This window comes from Eulemur rufifrons, chromosome 7, assembly GCF_041146395.1.
Source record: "Eulemur rufifrons isolate Redbay chromosome 7, OSU_ERuf_1, whole genome shotgun sequence".
Taxonomy (NCBI): Eukaryota; Metazoa; Chordata; class Mammalia; order Primates; family Lemuridae; genus Eulemur; species Eulemur rufifrons.
Genome location: NC_090989.1, coordinates 195,288,487 through 195,298,857, shown reverse-complemented (window position 1 = coordinate 195,298,857; position 10,371 = coordinate 195,288,487). Strand labels below are relative to the sequence as shown.

Sequence of the window (10,371 nt, the reverse complement as noted above, 5' to 3'; positions counted from 1 at the left end):
GGTTACTTTGTCCTCTATTCCTCTATTCTCCCTCTCTGTTAGAATTGTTATATATGTTCATGGATTTAGTTGCTATGTTTTTGCTTCTATACCAGTTTCTCTAGAACTAGCTTCTCACTCAAATTCCAGTTCCATGTCTTCAAATGAGGGAAAAGATTTTCATATTGTTTCACTATCACTGCAGACCCAACATCTTTGAAAACCCACATTAGTACAATATCTTCTGATACCAGATCCTCACTTACATTGGGTTCCCCATGTCTTGCACTAACATACGTCTTTTTCATCACCACATTCTGCAAATATTTCACATATTTGTCTCCTCCTTTCAGATCCAATGCTATTACCTAGTCTGGCCCTAATGTTCAGCTTACATTCTTGCAAGAGAGCCCCTGGCTGGCCTACCTGGATCTGATTCTGCTCCCTCCAATCACCTTCCATATTGGGGCTAGGGAAACCCTTGATCGGATCTGTCAATGGTTTTCTATTTCCTACACGATCAAGTGGAACTTCCTCAGCTTCTCTTTCAAGGCCCTCCACATTCTTTACTCTGTCTCCTCCTTCCTTCCCTTTCCACCCCCACCCCCAGCCCCTAACACACACAGAAAGGTAGCTATGATGGTGCTCTGCCCAGATGCCTTCTTTAGGCCTGATGCACCCATTGCATTGCACCCTGAGCCCTGCCAAACGTAAGGGCTGGATCCCTCACTGGGAGTTGTCCTTAGTGAAGGGAAATCCATGCCCCCTCCTGAGATGGCCTGTGGGTGGTGACTGACTGATGTGGGTTACAAAGGCTGTCCCTGTTGCTTCAATTTGGGACGACTCTAAAATGCCAAGCCAGCTCCAGAACTCCCCATAAGATCAGACAAGACCTCAATTGTGACCAGATTGCTTTTCCTGCTGCACAATTCTGTTTTCCTCACACCCTTACAGGTCTCTTCTCTGCAATAGTCCCCCATAAACCTGCTGACAACCCTTTCTCAGAGTTTGGGAAACCAGTCTAAGACAGGCAGGTCCGGGAGCGGCCCAAGGAAGGACACTCCAACCGGATGTGGAGATGGCTCACTCACTGGCCAGCCCGTGGCAGGCTGTAGCAGTATGTGTTACAACTTCACCCAGGGGTAAATTAGGATGGGATGATGGTGGGGAGGACTCACTGACTGGTGCAATATCTTTGGTGTTTTAAAATTATGAGGGACAGAGTGACCATAAGGACTTTGAGATTGGATACCTATTCCAAGTGACACTGGTTTGTTGAAGAGATAATAAAAGACTCAGGGTGATTAATCAATCACCAATTCTGGTGCAGCATGAAAGCCACAGATAGGGTCTCTTTGGCAGCATTTAATTAGGCCCTAGTCTCCTGCAGTCAGAGAAGGACTCAATTATAAAATGGGTGCTGATTCAGAGAAATTTGGATTCTCATCTCCAGCAAGTCTCCTGTGCCAAGGTTAGAACCTGAATGGGGAAGAAGTAGAAGCCCTGAAATTGGGAGGGAAGTACCCAAGTAGTTGCACTGGAGACTCTCAAACTCCCAATTTCCTTGAACCCACTTAGGCCTGTTGTTAAGCTCCTGCCCCTACTGGGGATGTGTGGGGTGGGCTAAGGAAGGAGAGGGGATGTACAGTGAAGTTGCAGCAGGAGCCAGGAGAAGCAGCATGGGAATGTGTCCTCGGTCTGCAGGATCAAGGAAGGGGAGCAGAACATTAAGATGGATAAGGGATGCTTATCACACTGGGAGTGCTCTCCCGTGATTAACACTGTGGCAAATCCCCCAGGGATGGTGATAATAAGCTGCCAGGACGATTCTTAGAGGGCCACAAATGCCATGATCTACACTCAATGAAACAGAAATGCAAAAACTTTCATGATGCAAGGTAGATAAAAGGATCCAAAGGCTCAGAGAAGTGGGCATGCTAAAGTGCATTTGCTATGTAAAGCTAAACAAAACAAAAACAAAAAAAACCCCACTAGCCAACTATATTCTAGTAAAGTCTCTGTTTCCCAAAGCAATGATGCCTGTGCTCATGAGAAGGGCAACAGCATTAGTGAGCAGCTTAGTAGTGCTGTCATCTGTTGGCCAGGGACAACTGTAGGAAGAGATGCTGTTATAAAACTAGGCTCCCTGATGGACATGAGACTAGCAAGATCTCAAAATAATATAAGCCAGGTAGTAATGCTTCGCTTCCAGAAGTAATATGGGCACAGGTGTTGCAAAGCATGATAGGACTGTAATGGCTTCCAGTGAAAGGACTGTTGGAGATGTGAACAGAACATGGTGTTCCTGGAGACAAGATAGACATGGAGTCAACAAGGGTATTGCTTAATTTACACAGTCAAAATAAATCAATAATGGATAATCAGAAGCAGAGGGCAGTAGGTCAATAAAAAGCACAATCTCTTGCCTAGTTTCCAGGTCAGACTTGGATTCCACTGGCTGAAGGAGTGGGTGATTCTTACAACCTTGCAATAACAGGGCAAATATATTAATTTATTATTTCCCCACTCCTTAATCAGGGAACTTAACGACCACTTATTCAGGTCAATATGCTTTGGAGAAAAGAATACTCAAGATTTTTGAGAATTACCGAACACAAGGACTGAACTGACACTAATAACCTGGTGCCCCAGTGAACCACCATGGCTCCCTGCTGATGTGGGGACCCACAGGGCTGCTAGCGTCCTAGCTAAGGTCTGGCTCTCAGTGGGCCTACCGGTCCATGGACCATCCTGGTGATTCTTCCCCCAATTTCCGATTTCCAAATACATGATTGGAAGGGACACTCTTGGCAGTTTGAAGAACCCTCATATTGACTTTTGGGGTTGTTAAGTAAGAACTATTGCAGTAGTGAGGAACATGTGGAAGCTTCCAAAGCTGCTCCTCACCACAGCAAAATGAGTAAATCAGAAAAATAATACTGAACTACAGAAGGAATGGAGGAAATTAACAAAACTCTCAAAGACTTTAATATTGTTGTAGCCCCTGTCATATTTTGCTGGCTCCGATAAAAATCAAATGGAACATGGCAGGAGATACTGTAGCTACAGTATTCAATGTGTTCTTTTTGTTAGAGCAGATTAAAACAACCTCCAGAACTTGATCTGGAAAATGTGAGGGTTTTTGCTGTACCTATAGGAAGGAGAACTAGATGCTCTCTGCATTCCCATGGGATGAACAAGTTTATGTTTATGGTCTTGCCTCAGCCTGGGTAAGTTCTTACACCTGAGGGACCTGGATTTTATGGACATTCTGTAAAACAGTACCCTGATTCACCATATGATTATCAGATGAGACCAGATGAGAGATATGGGGTATGTTGGAGGTCTTAGCAATTGCACACTCTATACACCTTAGCAAGTGGCTGATAAAACTTATAAAGATTCAGGGGTATTCTGATTCTGGGCAAGATGGAGTAGACACATTTTTTCTATTCCTCCCACTAAAAATCTCTAGACATTGTATATATACATTTATAAAACTAACATAAGAAGATTCTAAAAGGTGGAGAAAAGGGTGCAGACCAGGTAGGAAACTCAGGATTCAAGGATCGATACGGCAGTAAGTTCTCTGGTTTTGTTTGTTTTGCCTCCTATTCTAGACTGAATACTGGAGAAGCCAGAAACACAAATGAATACAAAGGACAACAATAAAAACTGCATGGTTTCCCGTATTTGGCTTTTGGTCAAGTGGATGGGCTGCCTGCTGTGCATGAGGAGTAGTGGTAGTGGAATTGGGGAGAGAGGGAAGCAAGGTTGAAGATTAAGTAGGATTCAGAAGATAACATGATGATCAATAAGTTTTAATTGCATTATTTATGATTTGGTCTTACTGTTATCTCCTATGCAGACATTAATAATCAGTGGTGCTAGATTAATCATTAGGTAAGCTTTCTAGGAATACATACATTCTATGTTGTTTGAGCAATAGCAAAAATTCATTTTCCTTGACTTTATAAATTAAAAATTAGTCAGCCAACTTCAAAAATAAGCAAATTGGAATCCCAAAGTGGACTATTCTGTCCCATTTACTAATTGAGATGAATTATTTATTAATAAGTTGAATTTAATTCCTTTGAAGTCCACACAGTGAATCAACCGTGTGCAATTTTCTTAAGGCTTTTATTTTTTATTGATAATTGAGTTTCTTGAACGGCAGATAAGTCAATTAGTAGAAAAATGGAGACATTGTGAAACTAACAAATATTTAAATTAAGAAATGTTGAAACCCATGAGAAGTCAATGTGGAAAGAAACAAAACTAAGGACACATTCTGGCTTGTTGAAGAGACAGGTGTGGTGTGCACTGGCTGCTAAACAGAAGAGGAGCGTAACAGTGCAGACGTCTACTTGCAGGAATTTCTCAAGGCTTCCTTGTTCAGTGTTTCTTATTCAGAGAGCACAGTGAGAACATTCTGTCTTTGGGTGGCGGGAGATCTGGAAGAGCCTTGGAAGCTCCCAAAGACCAGGCTTGAGAGCCCCACCCACCACCTCTGCTCCTTGGATGCCTGATTCTGAATCTCATTGAAGATGCCAGCACACTAAGGAGACGGTGTGACAACTGGCTAGGGCTTGAACTCACTGTGTCAGACAAAAGCACTCTGAATGCACGGGGTTCCTTCACTGTTCATTGCAACAAGTTCAGAATTCCACTTTTATGGCACATAACACCGGGATCACATATAACCCTAGAGTATCTTTATTTGTTCTATAATTTAATAGTATACCTATAAAATAATTACATTATACTTATAGATTTTCTTCATTTATAAAAAGAACAACAACAACAACAACAAAAAAAACCAATTAAATACAATTGGAGCCATTAGAAGGTAAACTTTGTACATACAACAGCCTCCAGAAGGAGCTTAACACTGCAGCATACCATATTGCTTTCACTGCTACACCCACAGCTGGGTTTAACAGAGAGTGTGCTCATGTTTGCATTCTGCAAATCCTCAGCTTGGTCTTCCCCCTATCTGGGTGGGTTCTGTGTTAATAACATGATAGGGGCTGGCTTCGCAGTTGGGGCAGAGACTCCCCTCCACTCCCCTCCTACTGCACCCCCTTAGCCTCCATTCTGATCACGTGATCACATTGCCTCCCTTGCAGCGCTCCTGCTGGGCATTCTGCCACTGAGTCTGACTTGAGGTTTTCCGCTAAATGCAAAAATCAATTCTGCCCTTGGACACCCTCTCTACTTTTTCTCTCCATCCCCAGGTTCCAGCCCGTCAAGATTTCTTTTCATTTCTGCCTCCTGGTTTCAGGCTGTGTTTACCCATTTACGAAGCCAAGCACTTTCCAACAGCACAGGCTGCTTGGGTCTCATGGTGTTACAGAAGTAACAGGAAAGAGCCTCGCAGTGCAGAGACCTGAAATAGATCCACCAACACACCCAAGCCCAATCGTGCTCTCTAGGTGAATGTCTCTAGATCTACTGCCACTGCCTAGTGTCAGGAAGCTTCAGTCCCCAGAGATGCTTGGAGAGGGTCTCTCTCACATACTAGGGAACCGCCCCCTTGACAGGAGCCCCCTTGGCTAGGGAGACACCAGTGAAGAGTTTGCAAAGCATGCTGACTCCCACCAGGGGCATCTCGGTCACATTAGTTAGATTCCATACACACTACTCACAGGGAAGCCTTCCTAGGACATTTTAGCAAAGGGACCCAAAGAAAGGATCATTTTGCTGGAAAATAAACTATCTCTACTTCTTTATATCAAGAGTCCACAACATGGAAACTTCAACAATTCCTTATTAAAGTGAAAGGTGACCTTGGTACAGTCTATACTTTGAAAAGAAAGCGAGTTGTTTTCTGCAGGACAATTCAACTAGATTACTGTTCTATATATTATAGTCCACCCTTCTTCCTATACCACAAAGTGGCCTGACTCCTTATATTGTTAAATGTCTCCTCCTTTTAAGAGGAAATATATATTTTTTTTTGGCTTAGTGTCATGGCAGTGAAAATAGCATGCCTTCTCACCCCGCATGGGCAGGCTTTTGAGTTTGGGGTTAATAACTTCCCAAAGGACTCCCCTCCCAACACCCATCCGTCCCAACCTGATTTCTACATTGTGCTACAATGCTTTAGTAGCTTCCGTGTCGTAATAGTCAAAATCATATCCGATTCCACCCATCTCCCTGCCCAATCTAAAATAGGTGCATGACAGTGAACTGCTGACCAGGCGTTATTTCTGAGTTAAAAACACCTTCTGGGCAGATCATCACCTGCTGTCCTCCTTGCTCAAAATTGTGCTGCAAAGCCAGAGGAAAAACATGTGAAAAATATATGGATAGGTCTATAATACTTTTTTTTTTTTTTAACAGCTCTTTACAATATAGGTCAATTATAAAACCAGCGTTAATACAGAGACCTTTGTGTGTGATGATATTCTAACTGCAGCAGTAATAGCATGCACACCAGAGTTCGTCTTCTCTCCACAAGGGGGTTGGGGGGACAGTGAGGAAGAAGGGGTGATGGTGGCTCAAGGTGGGGAAGGGTGTGGCCTGCTGTGAGCAAGGTCCCCAGGGAAGGCCACTTCGGGATCCAAGTGGCTCAAGTTGTCTTCTTGGTATCAGGTTTGCGAAGAGACCCCCTGTCCATGTCCATGTGACTTGTCCATAGTCGCGTGACAGCAGAGGCCGAGGGCAGCCTCCGGGTCACAGAGGGAGCACGCCCAGCCCAGCCAGCGGTCCAGGGACCTGCGGGAGAGGTTTGGGGACAGCTCAGCAGAGTGACCCATCCTTCGCCGTCCGCTGCACGCGGGAGAGGGGCGAGCCGGAGTGTAGGGGGAGGCCAGGGAAATACTCGCTTTTCCACACGGTGGAAACATCATTGCCGGACTAACAGCGCATCACCTGAAAGATCCTCTCCGACGGCTGGGTGGCGGGTGGAGGTGGTTTTCCAGCCTTTTCCTTCGGGCCTGATCCACAACCCGGTTCGGGAGGCTCTGGTGGGGCCCAGGGTCGTTCAGGGACCCATCAGCAAAGCTCCACTTGCAGTGGGTCCACGCTCTGGACAAGGACACCGTCAGCCCCAAGAGACGTGCTTGCCGCTGAGGGGGTGGGGGGCACCAGGCAGCGCGTGAGTGGGGTCGGAGGACGGGGACGGGGCGGCCGCGGCGGTGGTTGCGCGACTCAGCGGCTGGGGCGCGTGCAGAGCGGCGCTGCGCCCGCCCTCCCGGGGCGCCCACTGCTTCTCCGAGTCGCTCAGGTTCACCGACATGCACCTGCACTGCTTCACCTTCTGGAGTTTTTTGAGTCGGAAGGGCGGGTCCAGGCCGGGGCACTCGAGCTCCACGAGGACGAGGACGGAGGTGACGCGCTGGGGTTTGCAGAAGGCGCAGGACTGGAAGGACTCCTCCTCCTTCTTCACGCGCGGCGGGATGTAGAAGGAGTCGCACTGGCCTAGCAGGAGCGGTTGAGGACAGTGCGGCTGCGGCAGCCCTCCTCGCTCACCGCCTGCCGCGGCGGTGGCGTCTTGCACCAGTCACTCTTGAGGTACTTGCGCTCGGTGACCACCAGGGCCTCCTGGCTGCAGGCCAGCACTTCCTTGATCTGGTGCTGCCATCTCTCTGAGTTGTTGCTGCTGCCGTCCTTGTAAGGCGACGGGATGGCGCCCGCCGGCCAGTTCTTCCGGGCTTCTGCCACCGTCACCAGCACGGCCACCAGGAATAAGAACAGGGAAAGCCTCTGGAACATTCTGCAACGAGAAGAAGAGTTAGAGGGGTTGGTTGGGAAGGCCGCTGGAGTGCGCGTTCGGCAGTTTTCCTTTTAAGGCTGTAGCGTTGTTTTATTTCGAGAAGTGACAGGTGGGGCGTGGCTGACTACTAGTTGCCCAGCGGCAGGTGGAGGCGAGAAGTGACTAAATAGTACACTTGTGTACTGCTGTTGATGGCACCCCAGGTAATGTCCCAAGACAAGGAGAGGACAAAATGGTCAGCAAGTAATTTATAATACAATTAGGAAACACACACATGTTGAACAAACACAGAATTGCAAAGTAAACGCTGTCAAGAGATAGCTCGAGCCAGTTTGCAGAAGCACCAATAATAGTTAATAACCAACATTTACTGTGTTTTAGTATGTTCTAGGTGATAGATATTTCATTTGATCCTAAAAACAGCCTGAAGTGGGAGGTGGTATTATTATCCTTCTCTATAATGAAGGAAACTGAGGCCCACAGAGGTTGAGTTATTTGCCCAAGGTCACACAACCCCTGAGCAACCGCCCAGGATTTAAAGCCAGGCATCTACCTCCGGAGCCATCAAAATTAACCACTAGACATGGATATGATTAGAAAAATTAATAAGTAAAAAGTAGAAGGAAGGTGGGTGTGGTTCACAAGTTTCTTAAAGATGAGTTAGAAATGGACATAGATTAGGAAAATTGTTGCATCTCTGCTTAGCATTACTTATAAATAATATATAACATATAGCATGGGACATCTGTGCACAGATATTCAAATCATTCAAATGAGTCATAAATTAGATTCTCATGGTGAAAACCAATTCCTGGTAGTGAACAGAGAAATTTTCCAGGTTGCATTAAAACTATCTGATGCCAATGCAAAGCTTGCTTACAGGAATGTATTTTATTTTCAGTCTTTGTGTTAGGATACTATCACACAAGTTCAACGGGGATGGGAATCGCAGAGAAATGAGTCTTACTCTGTCTGAAATGTGTCTTCTAGGAGGCAAACCAAAGTCTGACTAAAGGGAAAGATGGACTTCAAAGTTTAATTCACACTTTCAATGTTTGTAGTTTCTTGAGTAGTCTCAAGCAACACTACTAATTACCCAGCAACAGAGATGACACCCATCTCGTTTCACAGCTGTAGCTCCCAACAGAGCTGTTGTCATCAGCATCGTCTTCATGTTTATTCACTCCCTCTCTGCGTATTTTACCACTTACAGAACTGAATAAACTCCCATTCCTTTTACATGCACCCCCTAAAGTGGACATGCAACAATAATCTCCCTATATGTCATTATATAGTTATAATAGTGAATATTAGTCATAATATTATATTTATCAGCCCAGAGTATGACTAAAATTTAATATTAGCATGTTGATTTCCTCAAATTGTTAATAAATGTCATAAATTTGTCCATGCTAATGTTAGTAGCACATATTTATTAGTTCTCAAAGCACATCAGACACTCTGACAGATAGGTCTGGGGCTGGTTTTCACCAGCTTAGGGAGGATCAGAGGAAGAGCTGGTTGTTGGGGACAGGCAGTTTCTATGGCACAAGGAAAGAAAGACGTCTCGGAGACAGCTATGTGGGGTAATAAGATCACTCAGGGGTTGGGTAAGAAAAGTTTGTGAATCAAACTCTGAGGACCACCAGCTTCTCAAGGGAGAAAGGAAAAGAAACTTACAAAGGCAGACAAGGAAAAGCAGGAACAGCAAAGGCTGGAAGAAGACAGGTGGGGTAAAGATAGAAAAGTCTTTACTGTGTGGATAGGAGTCACCTTGGGGGAAGAATCTCCCCTGGGTGGGGGTGAGTGGGAACAAGGAAGACAGTGAGGGAGAAGTGAAGATAATGTGTACTAAATCCTGTTTGTTATGCTTTAAACCATTGCTGATAAACTATAATTCATCTAGCCTTCCAAATATTTAAGGATCTGTTCTGAATGAAGTAAATGGAACCATGTGGAGAGGATAAAAAGTGTTTTCTGAACTTCAACATCAGGAGCCCAAAATACCCTGAAAAGCTAAACGTAATGAGGCACGTACCACACTGGTGCCTGGGTTTGAGATTCCCTCTACTTTTTCTGAGATTTCCCTTGTTGGTCAAATAATTAATCTTTTCCCAAAATACCTAACTTACTACTCCTCTGTGATGGAAAACTCCATCAGGGTAGAGACCAAGTCTGTTGTGTTCACCACCATTTCTCTGGAACTCAGCACAGACGCCAGCACATAGTAGATGACCAATAAATAGTTATTGAATAAATGAAAGAATATCTAATGTTTCAGAGAAATGGCAGAAGTTATATTTGAGAAGGGGAAAGCCTAGGAGGTTAGAGGAATCATTCCTTTGCCTTTTATTTGGGAAATAAAGCAAATTTAAGTGTACCATTCATCCAGCAAATATTTACTGAGTGCACATGTGCTCATAATGTTTGGTGTCCATTCTGCCTTTTATAACTCTGTTTAGATCTTTCCTTGGATCAGCCTAATTATAAATAATGTAAATGAAAAGGACTTCTACTGAACTTTTGAAGTACTGGTAGAGCATGTTTCTTGTTAACATCCAACAGAACCAGTTTTACCTTAAGCCAAGCTTATCAAACATTTTCTAATATATTGTTTCCAAGCATAAGGATTGGCACATTTTCCCGTAGAGCAAGTTCTAGTAATAATATCT

The 10,371-nt window shown here is 44.8% G+C and overlaps 1 pseudogene; it reads right to left on the bottom strand.

Moving 5' to 3' along the window:
* Positions 1-7,027: 7,027 nt before the first annotated feature.
* On the bottom strand, positions 7,028-7,698 carry LOC138385888 (gremlin-2-like; annotated as a pseudogene).
* Positions 7,699-10,371: the final 2,673 nt, after the last annotated feature.